Raw genomic sequence first — 21,885 nt, 5'->3', positions numbered from 1 at the left:
GCTCTCCTTCCATTGTTATTTTTGAAGGGGTGCCACCATGGCATAGCAATGACTCCCAGACAGTGTTGAGTTCAAATCCTGCCACCATCACTTGTTAGCTGTGTGACATCAGGCAACTTAACTGAGCTGTCTGAGCCTCAGTTTGTTCATATATAAAATGGAGGATAAGAACACCTGCCTCATTGGGTACTGTGAGGATTGAGTGATCTCAGTGGCTGGCATGTACTAAGTGTTCAGTATGTGCTAGCTTAAAAAAAAGGAAATCTATAGAATGGGTGATCACTTTTCATGTTTTTATTTTGAGTTTAAAAAATTCCTCTCCAAAATTGCTCTAGTCCTGGATCATCCCACAAAAATGAAATTTAAAAAAAAAAAATGGGAATAGTAACCTTGTAAAATCATCAGCTTTTATGGCTCCAAATTAAGAAAAAGCAAAACTCCCTGAACCCATTTTCCTCAGAAGTTCCCCAAGCTGCCTTCAGAGCTACCTTATTTTGCCTACCTAGGCCTTGGAGAAAGCAGAATGTGGAAGTTCAGTATTAACTTAAATGACCAGAGCTTGCCATCTTCCAAAGAGTCTATAAATAAGAAGTACTCATGACATGCAACTTTGATATCACTATTTCAAGAAGCTGTAATAACTCACAGAATTTAAACCAAAGGAGCAAAACAAATTTCATTTTCCCACGGGCTCAACACTTTCTCCCTACCGTTGACTTGAACATGCTGGGGTGGGCCGTATTCCTTCCTGAGAAGTCCGGCTGTGTGACTTCAACCCCGCCTCCCACCCCAGGGAGCTCCTGCTGCACTAGCAGTATAAAACAATTAGCTCTCACTCTGATAGAAATGATAGAAAGCTTCAGTTTGTTATTGAGAACATGTGTGCCAGGGTTGAGGGGCGCGCCGCTACCACACTGAATGTGGCGGAGGTGAATCTCCACTGAGCTCCAAGGCATTCCTAATTTTATGGCAAGTCTTTCAGAGTTCTTATTAAAAGACTTTATACAGGTGGCTTTTTAGTGATTGGAGAGTGAAAAGTTTTTCATAAAAGGTTTGAAAAATGACATTGAAATCCTGGCGGAAAGAGGTTTTACTTTTTGGTATTTTGTTTTTAAATGATATTTGATGCCATGGCTTTTCCTTTAAACATTTTTTAATCCTTCAGTTGATGTCAGTAGTGTCCCTGACTTGTGGGGGTAACTCCCTCACTGTGTAGCAATTACTGATTTATGTTCCAGTGATAAGAATGTGCTTTATTGTGATCATAATATTTGTTCAGTTTAACTACTATATACTGTAAATTATCATAAAAACTTCTCCTCTGATCAAATGTTATGAGACAAAGGATCATAAGGTACCCTCCATCCAAGCACTTCACTCCTGTGGTGTGTGTGGGCATGCCACCACGAAGATAGGGTATGTGGTTCTGAGGATAAATTTCTGTGTCCTCTTACCCATCGTTTAAAATCATTCTCCAGTATAGATCAGTTATGAGTTTCTGATGCTTTCTTGTCATCAGTTGGACTTCTTTTCAAGGGTATTCTCAATCCCTATGTACAAAGCTTAGAAAGACTGTTTTTCTCATGGCCCAATTTCAGCTTTTCATCAATTTTTCCCTAGACAGTCTCTTTTGGAAGTTATGAATTCCATTGAATTTCGCTGTCAACATTGAAACCAGACTTAGGTTCAGGAATATTCTGATTGTAGCTAAAGAAAAGGAAAAAGCAAAAAGACTTCTTTTCAACCTCTTACCTTTTGCTTTGATCTATTATTATAAGAGGAAATGGAGTACCTTAGCTTAATAGGCAGGGATGTTTCTCCAATGCTAGAGCATGCAAGTTCTAGGGAAAGAACTTCTTATCTGTTTTCTATAGTGCTACCGCTAGAGTGAATTTAACTGCTTATCCTCCAGCAGTTCTCCATAGCCTTCAGAATAAATCCTGCACACCCTTTGTGATCCAGCCCCTGCCTATCTCGTTAGACTTATCTCTAAGGACTGCTTCCTCTTGCCCTCCTCATGCATCCTACCCATTACTCTGTTCTTCAGTCCTAGGAAGCTACTTGGTTTCTCTAAGGGATTCACCATGTCATGTTCTTCAAGCTCAGCCTCCTCTGAGAAGCCATTCCTGATGCCCAGTGAGCTTCCATAGTGTCTGGTATTACTACTTGGAGCTGGATTGATGAGGGGATAGGATATACTAGATGCTGCAGTGGAGCCACCTTATCAGAATTCTGCAAGCCAGTCCTGATCCAATTAATATTGAAATCAAACAGATAATGATTTTTTGCCTCTTTATATCTCCCACTGTTTTGGAAAGACTCATATGCCCTGTATATATTTTTCTGAATTTATTCTTCAGGAGAAGCCCAGAAAATCAGCTGAAGATCTGTTGCTTAAGAAAATGATTTAAAAAGATAAAATGGCTGGGTGAGGGTATCCCGCTGCCCACCCCTGCCTTTTTTTTTTTGCCTGAGATCTTAATGTCATCGTATTCATTGTTCATTCCAAACACACACAGATCGTTTGCATCCCAAAGTGACCACCGATATTATTCAGTTAACAATCAGGCACAGAGGACCTGATCCATCCCTCCCCAAAATGCCAGGGAAGGGTAGGGGGTAGGAGTGGCTGTGGGTGGGAGGAGGGCTCTGCCTGGAGAACTCCAAAAGCAGCAGATGTGCTCCCTTAGATAGCCAAGAAGGCATTTATTTCTCAGACCCTTTGCTGACATAATGAAAACCTCTCATAATGAAACCTGCTGTGTAGCCTTACTTAATCTCTCTGTGCCTCCATTTTCTTATCTAAGAAATGGGGAATAATAAACACACCTATCTCACTGAGTTGTTACAAAGTATAAGTATGCTACTTCATGTAGAGTGCTTAGAACAGTTTCTAACACTTAGCTCATATTTACAAAGTACTTCATGTGATATTTTGGACACTTATTTGTTGTACTTTAAGGCACCAGCTACCTGTCTTCAAACACCTTTAAAGAAATACCAACCATGTCTGTTTACTTGTCTTACTCCCCATTAGACTGTCATTCCTTTTTTCTTTTATGGAAATACACATAATTATTTTTGAAATGAATTAATGAGTAAATTGTTGAGAACTACCGCTTTTTCCTGCTTTCTCCTTCATCATGAAAGAATGAAAAGGAGCACAAGTTCTGCCATGGTATATGATTACTCTCAGGGGACTGTCTGACCACAGCAATTAAGAATTCACAAAGATGATTAATCTTACATGGCAATGCTAGTAAAATAACTTTGATAGGCTCATTGAACTGGAATTTCCCTGAAGGGCCATATAAGCCATCTCCCTGCTTTTGGGCAAGTGGTTCTAATGCAATGTAGAAATGTTAACTGTGTACTATTTTTAATAAATCTCCAAAGAAAAGATTCCTTATCTTCCTTGGTGCTAATATATAATTATTTAGTGGCCTATATCTCTTAAATAAGAACTTTGTTGGGCAGTTTAAAAGCATTAAAGATTTAGATGAGGTATGATGAACATGAATGTCAGACTGGGAAGAATTCTCATTTAGGTAGTTACATTTCCTACTTTTGAGATTCTTGCAAAATAAAGCTGGATAAGCCTCATTCATGTATGGCTTAGTGGAATCCTATCTGAAAAGAGGGCTGTTGGTATGCCATTGAAGTTCTTTTTTCAGGTATTTATTGAGGCCTTCTATGAATGAGGCACCATACTCAGTGCTGGGACACAGTGGTATATACTGTAGAGAGGATCCCTACCCTCTTGGAGCTTGCAATCTAATGGTAAAGCTAGACTTGAAGGAACAATTAAAAGTGTGCTGGATATTTGAATGAAGACTTTGGTCAAGGGAGTCTTGCTGACAGAGTGAACTTTAAAGAATGGAGAAGGGGAAAGTCTGCTTAGATGAGGCTGGAGTAGTAGGGATGGGTCAGATCATTTCCTTCAGTGTTCATTAGTTTAGACAATGGCACTAGTATTTGCTCTGTTATCCAAACTAGAAACCTGAGATCCGTGGGGCCATGGTGGCATTGGACTGTGTTAACTTAGATAAGCTTTATTACGTTTCCAAGCATTCTCTTCTTTGTATGGTCTATTTTGAGGGAGATTGGGAAGGCAGAAATGAAACAATAGCCATATTGTTGGTGCGCGGTGCCAGGTAATGTGGTAGCTCCTGCATACTGTCTTAGATCTGTTAGCTCATCTCATTGGCAGTGGGCATTACCTGGGCCTATGGCTCCTCCAGCTCCTGTCAGATCTCCTTCAACTTCTTCAAGTCCTGGGCCAAGACTATATGAAGTTCTCAGTGAAAACTGATGTTGAGAATGCTGAGAGAGACACAGAGACTCCAGTTTGTCCTCCTAGTTTCTAGTTATCCTTCTGGATCTCTAGATCGTCCTCATGCATTCCATCTTGTCCTTGATGTCCTCTACATTCAGCTGGCTTTCCTGACTGCCAGTCCGGTTGATCTGTACTAACTTTGGCCTCAGAATTAGATGCAGAGGCAACAGCGGACATGGACTGCTCCATCAGTTCCCATAAATTGCATAACATCTAGCCCTTATAATAAATCCTTTATTCTGTAGCATAGTGGTTCTGCCTTTCTGATCAAACTCTGATACACCGTGGAAAGGCTTTGGTGTTTATCCTAAGAATGATGGCAGCCATTGAAGTGTTCTAAATAGAAGAGTGCTTGATCAGATTTTTTTTCCATTCTGGCTGCAGTGTGGAGAATGACTTGGAGTGGGATATTTAGGACAAGAGTGGATGTGAGAAGATCTGTGGGCAGAGAATGCTAATGGCTAACTAATAATCACATTTCTCTTTTTTTATTAGCTTAGAGTTAGATTACTTCTCCAGCTCTTTCACAGTTTGGTAAGACCATGTGGTGACTGAATTCTGGCCAATGAAATGAGAGTAAAAGTGATGCTCACTTCTCCCAAATTTGTCAGTCTATGCTTCTCTTTTCTCTAATCTGCTGGCCAGAAGCGTTGGACCCAGTGGAGGACTCAGAGCCCTGGAAGATGATAGAGCCACAGGTTAGAAAGAATGTGGGGCCTTGAATAATTGATGGTGAATCAAGCCCACCACAAACTCTCATTGAACTCAGCTGTGCAGTATTATACATTTTTTTATTATGTTAAATCACTTAGATTTTGAGCTTGTTTGTTAAAGTAGTGAGCATTACCTATCCTAAGTAGGATAGAGTGTGGGCACCAGATAGTGATAGAATAAGATATGGGCAATGGAAATGAAAAGAGAGAGATTTAGAGGGTAGAATCAGTAGTTCTTAGTGGTGCTAGAGAAAAATAAATTAAAATGAGGTAAGAATGGATCTCAGGTTTCTAGTTCGGATAACAGAGCAAATACTAGTGCCATTGTCTAAGCTAATGAACACTGGAGGAAAGCATGTTTTGAAAGGAAGGAACAAGAGTTTGACTTTATACACGGGTAGTTTGTGATGCTCTTGAAACCTCCAGGTGGAAATGTATTTGTTTCTTTCTCTCCACTTCTCCATCTGGGAACTCCATTGGCTGTGACCAGTAGCTTGTAAGGTATTATGATCCATATGAAATTTTGCATTGTTTTTCCTTCCACTTCTTGAATCTTTTCCAGGATTATTTTACACAGTCTCATGTCTATCAGTTTCTAAATTTTAGTTATATGGGTCGGCCCTGAAAAGCAGAAAGGTGGCCATGATTGACCATGCTAGTAGTCTTCCTTATCTGTGATCTTACTTAGGTCTCGCAATGGAATAGAAAAGGTAATATAAGATTAAGATTCTCAGAGACATCTTTTTCGTTTTTGCATGGTTTATAGTTGCCAAAAGTGCCTAGGCTACTACCTAGTGAAAGATGATTGTTAGCTCCTGTTTCAGTTTAGAAGCTGCAAAAGTATAATATGCCAGAAATGGAATAGCTTTTAAAAAAGGGAATTTATTAAGTTGCATATTTACAGTTCTAAGGCTGTGAAAATGTCCAAATTAAGGCATCCAGATAAAGATACCTTAACTCCAAAGAAAGGGTTGAGGAAATTCAGGGTTTCTCTCTCAACTGGCAAAGTGTGCTCGCTTTCTCTTCTCATTTCATAGGCTTCCCTGGGGGCATTTTACTTCTGATTCTCCAAGGATCTCTGGCTATGTGGGCTTTATTGGCACTGCGGGCTCTGTTGGTTCTGAAGCTCTTTCAAAATAGTTCCCTATTAAAGGGCTCCAATAAGCAACCCCACCTTGAACGGGTGGAGACACATCTCCATGGATACCATCTGTGCCAGTTTAAATCTGTTCTGTACTCCAGAAAAGCCAAGCTCTATAAACCTCATTCAGTTTTGCTGGGTGGGATCTTTTTTATTATTTCCATGGAAATGTACCTACCCAATTGAGAGTGATAACTTTTGATTAGATGGTTTCCATGGAGATTTGTCTCCACTTATTCAAGGTGTGGTTGCTTACTGGAGCCTTTTAAGAGGGAACCATTTTGGAAAAAGCTTTAGAACCAAGAGAACCAAAAGAGCTGAGAGAGTCTACACAGCCAGAGATCTTTGGAGATGCAGAAGGAGAAAACCCCAGGGAATCCTTTTGAAACAAGAAGCCAGGAGAGAAAGCTAGTGGATGTCACCATGTGCCTTTCCAGCTGACAGAGGTATTCTGGACCCATTGGCCTTTCTTAAATCAAGGTATCTGTCCCTGGATGCCTTAGTTTGAACACTTTCAGGGTCTTAGAACTGTAAACTTACAATTTAGAAATTCCTCTTTTTAAAAGCTATTCTATTTCTGGTATATTGAATTGCAGCAGCTTTTACAAACTAAAACACCATCCAATCAAAAGTTACTATCCACAATTGGGTGGGTAACATCTCCATGGAAATAGTAAAAAGATCCCACCAGTAATATTGAATGAGGATTAAAGGACATGGCTTTTCTGGGGTACATGACAGTTTCAAACTGGCACAGCTTCTATAGTCCATCTAAAAATTGGCACAGCTTCTATAGTCCATCCAATCTTTGAGGTTTGGAGGTTATAGGTGATTTGAATGGATAACAGTGATTTTCTATTTCCTGCAGATTTAGATGTTGGTCTCTGGAAGTGCTATTAATATAGGCATTTATTTCAGTTTTCATGAATTGCATGCCATGTTTGAATACAAATCACTAACTCAGACATGACAGATATAATATCCCATTATAATCCCTAGATCCATAATCTTTATTTCCTCTGCTTTCTTGCTCCTCTTTCTTCCTCTGGATGATAATTCAGACTGGTCTAAGTGTATTCATTCATTCACTTATTCGTTTAATCGATAGTTTCTTGCTATGATATGTCTGGCAATGAACAGAGTATTGGGGATGTAAAACTCCGGTTGGAGTTTCTACATTACAGGTGCTTATATTTTAGTGAAATTTAAGTCATATTAGTAGGCAGTTTTAATTCTGAGTGATAAGTGCTGTGGGAAATACAACCAGGAAATCTAAACCAATCTTTAGGAATTATGGAGCCTTTTAGAGGATTGTCAGGGTAAAAGTGAGTCTGGTGAAGAGGTTGAGAGGTGAAGAGGGGAGAGAAATATTTTTGCTAAGTAAAAGCATGTGTAAATTGGGCAGTTTTCTGCTGTCACGTCTGGATGATCTTTGTGTGGCACTGTCCATCTCACACAAGAGAGAGAGTCCCACAGGGGCACTCTGAACATTGGTCACAGAGTATTCCATTCCAAGAGAACTGGGAGATAAGGCAAGTCTTTGGCTTGTTCCTCCTTTGATGTTTGCTTAAAATTGGGTCCTCCAATATTTTGGATCTAAATGTGTGTGTATATGTGTGTGTGTGTATATGTGTATGTGTACCCATCTCCCTATTTCTATTTCAAGATATTTTATACCTAATGTCCTCAGACCGCAGAAAAAAGGCCCTGAAGAATTAGATGGGGTAAGAATCTGGTGCTAGATTCATATGTACATAGTTTTCCTTTTTCCACAAGTGCCTGGATATGACAAAAGGGAGACAATAATTAAAAGCATAAAGAGAAATGGATCTTTAATTTTAAGCACAAATACACAGGGGCAAATGTGCTTGAATATGATAGTTAAAAAAGATGGCTCCTGAGGTATGACTGCAGCTATGACTGGCAAGAACACAATGGAGATTTTTATGTCAATGTAGGAAAGAATTGAAGTAACCTAGACTAGACAGTATACCAAATTTCCCTGGGATTTTTTCTTCTAATAATACAGAAACAGTTAATTCCCTAAAACTGTGGTTCATGTGTTTTAAAGTAGGTAAAAATCATTGAGGGAACTTGTTACTTTTTTTTTTACAAAAGAGATTAAAAAAAACAACAAAAAAAAAGGAGATCAGAGCTATACATCCCTAACTTCTGACTGAGCTCGGCTATGGTGGAACTGGGAAAGTGCATTTTCAAGTAATGCTCAGGTGATTCTGACGCAGAAGTCCATGGAGCACGATTTTAAGAAACAATGTGCTAAAAAACAAAACACCTTAAAATGAGGGGCTTAATTACTTTACACAGCTACATGGAACCATTCACTATTCACTTTTGGCTGTTTCTGAAGACATTTCCACAGATGACATAGATACAGTACATTTGCAAATCACATTCAAGGTGGGGAGAGATGATGAAATTGAAATGTCAGCGGTTTGCAAGAGGAACAGGTTGCTTTGTTTTTGTTTTCCTCCCCAAGCCCTGTTATTACCTTATTCGATTTGTACTTAATTTTGAAGCACATATATAGAAATAAGCAAATTATTAATTCAAGATTGTCTTTAACTTTGTGCTTAGCCTGCAAACCTCTAACATCTCTCTTAGTTCCCCAGGCGGACGGTGGAGGGCTTGCTGATAGGCTGAGGTCAGCAAATTCATTATTCAGTATGAGCCGCAAGCAATTTGAGAGTTCATGTGAGCATGTGGCCGAGCTGGGGGTGTGTGTCATTCAGGGGATTATAGTTTTGACTACTACTATTTTCACATTAGATGTGCTTACATGTTTCAAGGATAAGTATAATTCTACTCCAAATCCTGGTTACAGCCAGGTGTTTTGTCTGTGACACATCTCATTTCTCTTGCAGGAGAGCTCCTCTTGAGCCAGGCCATATGCTCAAGGACAGAGTCCATGGAAAGCTGCCATCCTCAGTGAAGGTGGGAAAAGCACTTGGCTCTAGTTCCTGAGGCTCTGAAAACTTTCTAAATGGTGTCTGCGTTGTCTGTCAATACTTCCATTGCAATGGTGGGCATCCACACCATTTAAACGAGCCCTGGATATTCTTCTTCATTGTAGAGAAATTCCCCCCACATAGTCCCGCCTCATGCATTTAAAAATGTCTTTTCCAGAATGAAATGTGACCAGTATCACACAGCATACCAAAAAAATGTCTTTTCCCTGATCAGTCCTGATAGGTTACCCCCAGGCTCATAGAATTTTAGAACTGAAAGGTTCTTAGAGTTCATTTGTTTTAATGCTCCCATTTACCTACTTGGAAACTTGGGACTGGAGCAGTTAGGTGATTTGTCTGGGATCACACAGCTTGTCAGAAGCAGACCTGGGGTTAGACCAGGTATCTGGATTCTTCAGTTGAGGGCTCTTTCTATTAAGATAGCAAATACTTAGAACAGTGCCCAGAACATAGGAAGAACTCAGTTTATGCGTGCTTAGGTCAAAGATTTGTGTGTATGTGTGTAAACTATATTTTTCTACACAAATGTACAATCCAGGATATACTCTTCTATAATAACCTTTTCTGTTACATCAGCTAAGGGTCTGAAAAATAAATGCCTTCTTGGCTGTTTGAAGGGACATTTCTGCTGCTTTTGGAGTTCTTCAGACTGAGCCCTCCTCCCTACACCCCTAACCCCCGATCTTTCCCCTACCTCCTCACTTTCCTGGTGTTTGGGGAGGGATGGCTTAGGTCCCCCATGCCTGATTTGTTAACTGAGTAGCATCATAGTCACTTTGGGTTGAGAATACTCTGTATGTTTGGAATAAACAATGAACAAAATGGTACTGAGTTCTCAGCAAAAAATGTGGGACACTCTCTCCCAGCCATTTCCTTAAGCAACAGATCTGCCACTGATTGGGCTGCTCCTCTGGCTCATCTTGCTTCCAGCAGACTGAAGTGCCGAGTTAATTGTCTGACAGGAACACTGAGGGTACAGAGTATATCTAAGGAGTACAGGAGACAGTGGCTGAGCTGCTGGGCAGATTTGCAAGACACATAATAGAGTTGAAGCCAGTAATATGAATACTAAAAAAATCTTTCTCCCTCTTATCAATGTTAACAAGCCTCTGAATTCCCAGTCTGTATTTGATTCAGCATTCAGATTTTACACACTGTCTTGGTTTCCCAGTTGCTATGACCAGTGCCACACAGTGAAATGCCTTAAGCAACAGGTTTTGGAGGCTAGAAGTCAAAATCAAGGCTGTGCTTTCTCCCAGAGTCAATAGCATTTTGGTGCTGGCAGTCCTCCACCCCATGGTGATGTCCTTGGTCTTCTCCTGTGGCTTTTCTGACTTCTGGCTTCTCTCTATAAGGCCTCCAGGATATGAACTAAGACACCCTCCCCGCCCCCCGGCCCCTGCCCATTCAAATTGGCCACACTTTAACTAATAATATCTTTAAAAGGTCCTATTAACGAATGGGTTCACACTCACAGGAAAATGGATCAAGATTAAGAGCATGTCTTTTGTGGCATACATGATGATTCAGTCCTCAATACACATACACATTGTGTTAATAGTCACACTTTGGGTGTGACTCTAAAGCAGTGGTTTTCACAGTATAGTCTGAGGAACCCTGGGGGGTATCTGAAACCCTTTCAGGGAGTGTGTTAGATCAGAAGTATTTTCATTATAATACTAAGACATTATATGTCTTTTCTCACTCTCATTATTTCTCAGTATAGAGTGGAATTTTCCAGTCTACATGACATGTTATATACAACAGATTGAAGTAGGAGCAGGAATGAGAATATGGCTGTTTTCTGTTAAACCAGACATTTAAAGGTATTTGCAAAGATGCAAAACAAGGCCACTCTTATCTTTACATTAAAAAAAAGTAATGGTTTACATAAAATAGGTTATTCATTTCCACATGCAATGAGTTTGTTGTTATTTTTAAATGAATTAAAAATTTTACACATTTCTTTCTTTTAATGTCTTGATATGGTAAATATCAGTATTTATAGCTCACATAAACAGTATGTTGGGGTCCTCAAAAGTTTTAAGTATAAAAGAGTTCTGAGATCAAACATTTTAAGAATCACTGCTCTAAAGCAGAGACAATACATATGTTCATCTCTCTCTCTCTTTCAAACAGATGCTATAATATACATCAGGTGAGGGTTTTCCCTGTCAAAATCATCACTTTGAAATCCTATATTCCTAGTTTAGTGATATAGTTACACAGTCTCCTCTTAAAGCCCCCCCCCCCCCCACTTTGGAACTGTCTTGTAGGTCAGTTTTTGTGCTTCCCAGAAAACCCCAGTGTTATAATTTTATCTTCAGGCCATGTTTTTAATCCAAACTCCTTGACAACATATATTGGTAATCAAGCCAGGCTTCAAAGGATTTTGGGCTCTTTGCAACAGTTAAAATTCATCACTCAAGGGAGACCAATAGCTGCAAATAGTGAGGTTATTATCAGAGTGATATGCCTGCAACCTGGATGTGGCGCCTCAAAAGGAGTTGCAAAAATGTTTTGAGTAACAGCAGCATCTTGGGAATTTCCAAGGCCTGCTTTGAGGGAATCACCTTTTGCCAAAATGTTTGTTCTGGCATGATTGTTAAAACTCAGTCTCATTTATTTTGTAGTCTCATCTCATAAAACTAAAAAATACAGCCCCTCCCCCCACCTTGCAATTTGCATTTTTAAAGTACCTGTTTGTATACCGAATTCAACTCTTATGAGTAGTTAAATACCTTTTTGATTGAGCAAAAGTTTATCTTGTTTTCAGTGCTCTGTGATAATCCTCTGAAATAAATATGCACAATCAGATGTCTTGCTCTGCTGATGTCTCATCAACCCTCCACAGGACAGGAAGACTGTTTTTGCTATTTTTAAAAGGATGCGTTACATTTCTGTGTTCAGGAGAGCCTGCCTAGTGATTATTATTTTAGAACAATTTGTACAATTTCTGGGAGAGAAGAAAATTTGCTTGGCAAATCTCTTGAAAAAGAGAAATCTCAGCGTTTCTAGTTAAAATCACCTTTCGCTAGGCTGTTTAGTATCGTTTGCAGGTGAATTGCCCAGGGCAGTTGGGGTGATATCCATTACAGGATTGAAGGGTTAAATGCAATCATTACTCTGAGCATTGGAGGATTACCCTTTTCTGTCTTCTAAAGAGAGATGGGGTATTGATCCAGTTCTGCTGTGAGGCTCTTTGCTTTGTTTATCAGTGAATTTTAAACAGAAAATGTCCTGGAGATACAGGGGCTGGTGAATTACTAGAGGCAGAGGCATTTTCAGAGACATCAAGTATGGGCAGGCCTTTGAGTTTGCAGTGGAGGCAGCCAGGCCTATATTACTGTATTATCTAATGTTAGTGACTTTTCTTTAAAAAGGGAAACTCTGTAGCCAGACAGATCATAAACTGCCTTTCTCATCTATTTTAAGAATTTACCCACCTACTTATCCACTTTTCTTGTTGCAATCTCTGGCACCTGTGAATTACTTAGAGGGACAGGTAGATTTTGTGTTTAATGAATGTCACTGAAAACAAAAGAAGAGGAACAACTTAACATTTCTTCCAATGCTTTGCTTGAAGACATTATATGCATTATGATTATATTGGGTGGGATAATATGAGACCATTCATGTTCATAATAATAAGAACAGATACTAATTAATAGAAAACTTACCGAGTCAGAAACTGTTCTGGACTTTACATATAATATGTATAACTATTGCATTGGTACTCTATAGAATGTGTTATTTTCATTTCACAGTTAAGGTCACTGAAACCCGGGTGAAATGACTTGTCTAAGACCAAAGGCTAATGATGGATTTGAGATTCAAACAGAATCTCTTTGGTTTCAAAGCACAAACTCTTCGCATTAAATCAAGCTTCCACCCTGTGACCCCAAAATATGGTATTTTTTTTCTCTTTTCTCTTTTTAAAACAAAAAATGTTTAGACATTATTTGAAAGCTATATCCTGATGAACTGTTCTAGGTATGTTATTTCTCCCCTCAAAACAATGCCAAAGTTCATTATTGGATGGGTGATCATTGATTAGAAGATGTGGAGACCACTTGGGAGAGGGTCCAAATTGGGCTGTGGAGGTAAAGTAGTAGAGAAAGACTTTAGCAGTCATATGCATTGTATTAATTTTCTATTGTTGTGGTAAAAATTATCACAAATTTAGTGATTTGAAACAATAGAAATGCATTATTTTATAGTTTTGTATGGGTCCGAAGTCTATCGCTGGTTTCAGTGATTAAATTCAAGGTGTCAGCAGGGCTACATTTCTTTCTGGAGGTGTGAAGAGAGAATCACTTTTCCAGCTCCTGGAGCTCTCCCAAATTCCTTGGTTTATGTCCCCTTCCTCCATCTTCAAAGCCAGCAACATTGTATCTCTCTGTAGTCATCTCTATAGTTTTTTTCTGTAGTCATCTCTCCCTTTTCTCTAACTACTGCTAGGAAAAGTTCGCTGCTTTTAAGGACTCATGTGATTAGATTGACCCCACCTAAATAATCCAGGATAATCTCTCCATTTTAAGGTCCTAAACCTTAATTACATGTGCAAAGTCCTCCCCCCCACACTTATATTCATAAAAGATATTGGTCTGTAATTTTCCTTTCTTGTGATATCTTTATCTGACATTGGTTATTAGGGTTATGTTGGCCTTACAGAATGAGTCCTGAAGTGTTCGCTTTTTGATTTTTTGAAGAATTGAGGAGTATTAGTGTTAATTCTTAAAATTTTTCGTAAAATTTACTAGGGAAGCCATCTGGGCTTTTCTTTGTTGGAAGGTTTTTGATTATTGATTCAAACTCTTTACTTGTTTTTGGTCTGTTGAGATCTATTTCTTCTTGAATCAGTTTGTATGATTCTAGGAAATTGTCCATTCCATCTCAGCTATCAAATTTGCTGGTGTACAGTTGTTCATCGTATCTTCTTATAATCCTTTTTATTTCTGTGGTTTGGTAATAACCTCCCTCCTTTCATTTCTAGTTTTAATTATTTGCTTCCTCTTTTTATTTTCATTGTCAGTATAGCTAAAGGTTTGTCAATTTTATTGATCTTTCCAAAGAATCAACTTAAAAATAATTTTGTTGATTCCATTGTTTTTCTATGGGTTCTATTTAATTTTTCCCCACTATAATCTTTTGTTATTTCCTTTCTTCTGTTTACTTTGGGTTAGGTTGCACTTCTTTTTCTAGTTCCCCCAGTTGTGATATTAGGTCTCTGATTTGAGATCTTTCTTCTTCTTCTTTTTTTTAAGGGTTCTGAATCTCTGATTTATTAGACAGCATGGAAAAAACAGATTTAGACTGTGTTACAAAAATAGCTCAAACTGCTCTTAAACAGCAGCTGTCCTCGCTGAGGAGTTAGGGGTACAGACACACAATTCTTCAGAGTACTACAAAAGAACACAAAGGTTCCTAATCCTAATAAAACAACCAAGCATTAAATGGTACACTGACCAATTTCTTGTAAGACAGAAAACAGAGAAAACCACACCTAAAGAACGCATCCACAATGACTACGACACATCCCATAGTGGTAAACATGTAAGAAGTAAACAAAACTTTCCATAGAGAAACCCCTTTCACGAGGTGATTAGGTGGACTTGGGCTTTATTTCTGCATCTGTCCCTTAGCGAATGAAGATACCATCTTCAGGATATTCAGTGTCATCCATTTCATACATATATGATGATGCTATTGTAAGTGTAGTCCCATCACTGCTGAATGCAAGCAAAGCGATGCTAGTAGAATACCGATGGAACTGGCACAACTGCTTTTTGTTAAAGGCATCTCAAATATTTACAAACCCATCAGAACCACTTGTGGCAAATGTATTGTGGATACTGTGAAAGGAAATGGCATTGACTGGGTAAATCTGCTCGATATTATTTTCCTTTAGTCTGTGACATTTGACGGCATACTTCTTCTTCTGTACCTCCGGGCTTGGGTCCAAGTATTCAACTGCCACCCGGCCTTCAGTAGAGCTCAACACATAACCCCACTTGTTTGGGAAGGCCCGTATGCAGTGAGTCTGGCATCTCAGGCTGGACTCCCGGTGCTGCTGCACATAGCCCATGTTCCCTAAGTCCCAGACCAACACTCTGCTGCCCGTCGTCTCCTGACACGGACAGAGTGTACACCTTTTCAGGCTGAGAGAAGGTTTCAGTATTACAAAGAGTTCTGGGATCCCACAATTTAGCTGTCTGATTCCAGCTTCCAGTAACCATCACATTCACTTCTGGACAGTATTCAACACATCTGATAGGGGCATCATGGGTTCCAACTAGATTTTCTTGATCAGTATTCAAATCATGCATTTTCAACTGATGATCTAATCCACCACTCCAGGCATGTGTGGGATTGTAGAATGCGCAAGTCCAGGACAGAGTCTGTGTGCTGATACTTGAGCTGCATGGAGTTGGCTGGCACATCATACAGGCGCACGGAAGTGTCCCAGGAGGAGACTAGCAGGAACTGGGAGGTGTTGGCGCTGGACTTCACCGAGGAGAAGCCATAATCGGGCGGCTGGTTCAGCTTGAACTCGTTAGAGCCGGTCATCTTGAGCTGCCCTCGGAAGCAAGGTCTATGCGGGTCTCCGCAGCTCCCGGCCTCCTTCTTGCGGCCGTCCGAGACGTCGGGGGATGGGTGAAGGTCTTTCTTCTTTTTAAGGTAAACATTTAGAGCTCCAAATTTTCCTATCAGCAGTGCCTTTGCTGCATCTCATAAGTTTTGGTATGTTGTGTTCTTGTTTTCATTATCTCAAGATATTTTAAAATTTTTCTTGTGTTTTCTTCTTTGATCTATTAGTTGTTTATGAGTATGTTCTTTAGTTCCACATATTTTGAATTTTCCATTTCTCCCTCTATTGGTTTCTAACTTTCATTACATTGTGGTTGGAGAAAATACATTGCATGATTTACATATTTTAAAATTTACTGAAACTTGTTTTGTGACCCAACATATAGTCTATCCTGGAGAATAATCCATGTGTGATAGGGAAGAATGTGTATTCTGCTGCTGTTGAGTGAAGTGTTGTATATATGTTGTTAGGTCTAGTTGGTTTATAGTATTGTTCAAGTCTTCCATTTCCTTATTGACCTTCTGTGTAGATGCTTTATCCATTATTGAAAGTGGTATTTTAAAGTCTCTTACTAAATATGTGGAACCATCTGTTTCTTCCTTCGTATTTGTCTATAGTTGATTCATATATTTTGGAACTCTAATATCAGGTGTGTGTATATTTATAATTGTTATGTCTTCTTTTGAATTGACCCTTTTATCAGTATATAGTTTCCTTCTTTGTACCTTGTAACAGTTTTTTACTTGAAGTCTATTTTATCTGTTACTAGTGTACCTATCCCATTCTTTTTTTGTTAGGATTTGCATAAAATATTTTTTACCATCTTTTCCAACTTACTTGTGTTTTTTAATTGAAAGTGGGTCTTTTGTAAGCAGCATATAGTTGGTTCATGCTTTTTAATCCATTCTGCCTATATCTGCCCTTTGCCTGGAGCATTTAACCCATCTACATTTAAAGTAACTACTGATAACGTAGGGCTTCTGCCATTTTGCCATTTGGTCTTTGTAAGTCTTATAACTTTTTTGTCCCTCAATTCTTCCATTAATGCCTACTTTCATATTTATTTGATTTTTTTGTAGTATACCATTTTGAGTCCCTTCTGTATATTTTTTTCATGTATTTTCTTTGTTGTTTCCATGGGGCTTAAATTTAACATAGTATATCTATAGCAATCTCATTGATTTGATACAAATTTAACTTCAATATTATATACAAACACTATTTCTATATTCCTTTGTTCCCCCTTTTGTTGGACTCATTACAGATATCTTTATTTTTTATGTCTTTTCCACTATGAAAAAGAACACACGTACAAAAAAGCAACAGATTTCCAAGTACATTTTAACAAGTACCCATACAACACATTTCAAAGTTTGGCATGGGTCACAGCTCCACAACCTTTCACCTTCCCTTCTGGCTGCTCCCAGACATGGTAGACCAAAAGAAACACCAGTGCACTGATTCAGCAGTCATATTCATCTGCTAAATCCTATCCTCTTTATTATACTCCTCTCTTTCCTTTTTCTTCTTTTTTTTTGTGAAAAATAACATACAAACAAAAAAGCAACAAATCTCAAAGCACAGTGCAATAATTAGTTGTAGAATAGATTACAGAGTCTGACATGGGTCACAGCCCCACAATTCCAGGTTTTTACCCTAGCTGCTCTAAGGCCCTGGAGACCAAAAGAAAATGCCAGCACACTGATTCAGAACTTGTACTCATTTATCAAATGTGACCCTCTTTGTATAATTCCACCAACATTGCTGATCCCCCTCTCACTCATTAGAGGTATTTAGGCAATGGCCACTCCATCCTTTTCATGTTGGAAGGGATGTCAACAATATGGGATAGGGGGATGGCACAGTTGATGCCCTGGAAAGGCTGGCACCCCAGCATTTCAGGACCTATCTGGTCAAGGGACACATTGGAGGCCGCAGGCCCCTAGAAAGCCACCCCAGTGCATGGAACCCCCTCAGAGTCCTATATAATGCCCTAAGCATTCTTCAGGATTTGGAGGAATGGTCCTGGCTGGGACCTAGCAAGCCATGATAGTAGTAATATCCAACTGGACCCCACACAAGAGTGATCTCCAGAGTAGCCCCCCGACTCCACCTGAACTCTCCCAGCCACTGATACCCTACATGTCACACTTCTTTTCCACCCCTTAGTCAGGATGGCACTGCCCATCCCGCAGTGCCAGAGCCACACCCAACCCTGGGGGCCATCTCCCACACCACCAGGAAGATCCTCATCCCTGCATGTCATGTCCCACATAGAGGGGAGGGCAATGACAAAGAGGTCTGGGGAAGAAGTATGTGGATAGACCTTTCTGAGTGGGCTTAAAACATGAACATATTTGTGTCCTGTGTGAATGTGCACCAGAGGGTTACTTCAGCAGAGGAAATTTTTAATAATCAAGTGGATAAGATGACCTGTTCTGTGGATACCAGTCAGCCTCTTTCCCCAGCAACTCCTGTCATTGCCCAGTGGGCTCATGAACAAAGGAGTCATGGTGGTAGGGATGGAAGTTATCCATGGGCTCAGCAACATGGACTTCCACTCACAAAAGCTGACCTGGCTACAGCCACTGCTGAATGCCCAATTTGCCAGCAGCAGAGACCCACACTCAGCCCCCAGTATGGCACCATTCCCCGAGGTGACCAGCCAGCTACATGGTGGCAGGTTGATTACATTGGACTACTCCCTTCATGGAATGGGCATTGCTTTGTTCTAACTGGAATAGATACATACTCCGGATATGGGTTTGCTTTCCCTGCATGCAATGCTTCTGCCAACTACCATCTGTAGACTTATAGGATGCCTTATCCATCATTGTGGTATTCCATGCAACATTGCCTCTGATCAGGAAACACACTTCACTGCAAATGAAGTGTGGGAATGGGTACATGCTCATGGAATTCTCTGGTCTCACCATGTTCCTCATCATCCAGAGGCAGCTGGATTGATAGAATGGTGGAATGGCCTTTTGAAAACTCAATTACAGTACCAACGAGGTGGCAATACTTTGAAGGGCTGGGGTAATGTTCTCCAGGAAGCTGTGTATGCTCTGAATCAGTGCCAATTGTATGGTGCTGTTTCTTCCATAGCCAGGATGCATGGGACCAGGAACCAAGGGGTGGAAATGAGAGTGGCACCACTCACTATTACCTCTAGTGATCCAGTAGGAAAATTTATGCTTCCCGTGTCTGCGACCTTCAGCTCTGCTGGTCTACAGGTTTTAGTTCCAAAAGGGGGAGTGCTTCCACCAGGAGAAACAACAGTGATTCCATTGAACTGGGATCTAAAACTGCTACTTGGTCACTTTGGGCTACTCATTCTCCTGGGATCAGCAAGCCAAGAAGGGGATTACATTACTGGCTGGGGTGATTGACCCTGACTATTGGGGGAAATAGGACTTGCAACTACACAATGGAGGTAAAGAAGAGCTTTCCTGGAATATAGAAGATCCCCTAGGGCATCTATTAGTACTACCATGCCCTGTGATTAAAATCAATGGAAAACCACAACAACCTAATCTAGGTAGGACTACCAATGGCTCGAAACTTCAGGAATGAAGGTTTGGGTTACCCCACCAGGCAAAGAACCATGGCTAACTGAAGTGCTTTCTGAGGGTAAAGGGAACATGGAATGGGTAGTGGAAGAAGTTAGTGAATATGAACTATGACCACATGATCAGTTACAGAAATGAGACTGTAATGCTGTTTTGTTCACATTATAGTATTTAAGTTGTAAGGTATCAGGTTTAAGAATGAATATTACCCAAGGACTTCACCCTATTCTGGGGAGATTCAGTGTGTTTGTGGTTGTATGCAGTCAGTTCCGTATTGTTAGGCAAGGAAAAAATGTGTCTTTTATTGTTTTCTATTTAGAAATTAAGTATGGTTTAAGGTGATGTATATAGCTGCCAAGTTGACAAGGGGTGGACTGTCATGGTCAGATTCATGTGTCTACTTGGCCAGGTGGTGGTACCAGTTTGTCTGGTTGGGTAGGTGCTAGCCTATCTATTGCTATGAGGACATTTCATAGAATTAAATCATGATCACATTGGCTGCATCCACAGCTGATTCCATTTGTAATCAAGCCAAGAGGAGTGTCTTCTGCAATGAGTGATGTTTAATCTAATCTTTGAAGGCTTTTCAGGAAGATTCAGAAGAGACAGTTTCTCTCTTCCTGCTTTGGCTGGTGAGCCTCTCCTGTGGAGTTTATCCAGACCCTCCATCGGAGTTGTCAGCTTCACAGCCTGCCCTACAGATTTTGGACTCTATGTTCCTACAGCTATGTGAGCCACTTTAATAAATTTTATATTTACGGATATTTCCTGTTGATTCTGTTTTTCTAGAGAACCCTAACTAATGCAGTGTCCCCCAGGTTTTTTTTTGGCTCTTTCCACTTTTTTCATCTTTCTATACAGATATATAGATCTATATATCTGTATCTATATATCTATATATAGATATCTATAGATATATAGATATATAGATATATATCTATATCCCCCTAAAATATAAGACAATTATACTGGCTTTTACGATTACCATACTGGAGATCTTTATTTTTTTATACCACTGTCAGCAACTCTCTTGTGTTTTTTTCCTTTCATTCTAAAGAACTCCTTTTAGCATGTTTATAGAGCAGATCTAGTGGTGATGAGCTCTCTCAGCTTTTATTTATCTGGAAATGTCTTAATCTCACCATCATTTTTGAAAGTCAATCTTGCTGGGTATAAAATTCTTGGTTGGCAATTATTTTCCTTCTTTAGCCCTTTAAATATTTTGTAACATTGCCTTCTTGCCTCCATTGTTTCTGATGAGCTATTGGCATTTAATTATATTGGATCCCCCTTGTCATAAGATGTTGTTTTTTATTGTAGCTTTTGGAACTTTCTTCTTGTTCTTTGACATTTGACTGACTGTGTGTCTGGTAACAGTTTTCTTCAAGTTTATTCTGTTTTGGGTTCATTTGGATTCTTGATTGTGCATATTCATGTCTTCATTAAATTAGGGAAGTTTTCTGCCATTATTTCTTTGAATATTCTTTCTACCCTTTTCTCTTCTCTTTCTGGGCTCCCATATCGCATATTTTGGTATGTTTGATGGTGTCCCACAGGTTTCTTTGGCTCTTTCCATGTTTTTTCATTATTTTTCTTTTTGTTCCTCAGCCTGAATCATTCCAATGGTGTTGTTTTAGGGCTCACTGATATTTTCTTCTGCTGGCTCTAATTTGTTGTTGAAACCCTTTAGGGAATTTTTCATTTCAGTTATTGTGGTCTTTAACTCCAGTGTCTTTTTGGTTTCTTTTTAAAATTTCATCACTTTATTGAGATTCTCATATTGTTCATTCACCATTTTCCTGATATCTTTTAGTTCTTTCTCCATGTTTTCATTCATATCTTTGTGCATATTGAAAATCATTTAAAAAAAAGTCTTTGTCTAGCATATTCTGGAGTCTGGTGGTTATCGCTGATGGAGTCAGAATTTTTATCTTGTTCCTTTGGATGAGCCATCTTTTCATGTTTCTTTGTTGTGTAATCTTTTGTTGCACACTATGCATTTTAATATTTTAATGTGTTTACTCTGGGATTTAGTCTCAGAATTCATGGGATACAATTGCAAATATGCTTGATATAAAATTGATGGAATGCTAGTTGGTCCATAAAGGGCTGCACAAGATAATCTGTGGCAAAGAAGAAAGCAAGACCGAAGGTGGTAGAGACAGGAAGAGCTGCCAATGCTTTCTTAAAAATGGGGAGGGGAATAAAACATTTAATATAGCTGCAAAACAGGTCATGTTTGTGTTCCAGTTTCTGCTGGTTGTTGCTGAGGCTTTACCAACCAGAATAATGTAGAAAATGAAATCTCCCATAAAAAAAAAGTTTTACACCCCTTTCCTCTGGATCCTCACTGGGTGGAACATTCTTGGGAAGTTTCTGTGCAGCAGCTCATGATTCAGGTGTAAAGCAATGTGACTCCAAATGACTGTTCCTTAAGTCCTTAATTTTATACCCATCTAATGATAGAGATTTCCTTGAGTGCCAGGAAATAACAAAAGCAAACATACCAAAACAAAAAACAACCTCTCACAGTCTTGAGATCTT

General features: G+C 39.4%; 1 long non-coding RNA gene and 1 pseudogene across 1 annotated transcript in view; one reads left to right on the top strand and one right to left on the bottom strand.

Moving 5' to 3' along the window:
* Window positions 1-21,885, top strand: part of LOC143677801 (uncharacterized) — a 177,802-nt gene that overhangs the window by 118,836 nt on the left and 37,081 nt on the right. The gene's annotated exons all lie outside the window — the stretch shown is intronic.
* Window positions 14,783-15,747, bottom strand: LOC143676411 (mitotic checkpoint protein BUB3 pseudogene; annotated as a pseudogene).

This window comes from Tamandua tetradactyla, chromosome 3 (assembly GCF_023851605.1).
Source record: "Tamandua tetradactyla isolate mTamTet1 chromosome 3, mTamTet1.pri, whole genome shotgun sequence".
Classification (NCBI taxonomy): Eukaryota; Metazoa; Chordata; class Mammalia; order Pilosa; family Myrmecophagidae; genus Tamandua; species Tamandua tetradactyla.
Note: the sequence above shows the minus strand (reverse complement) of the source record. Positions and strands in the feature narration are given on the sequence as shown.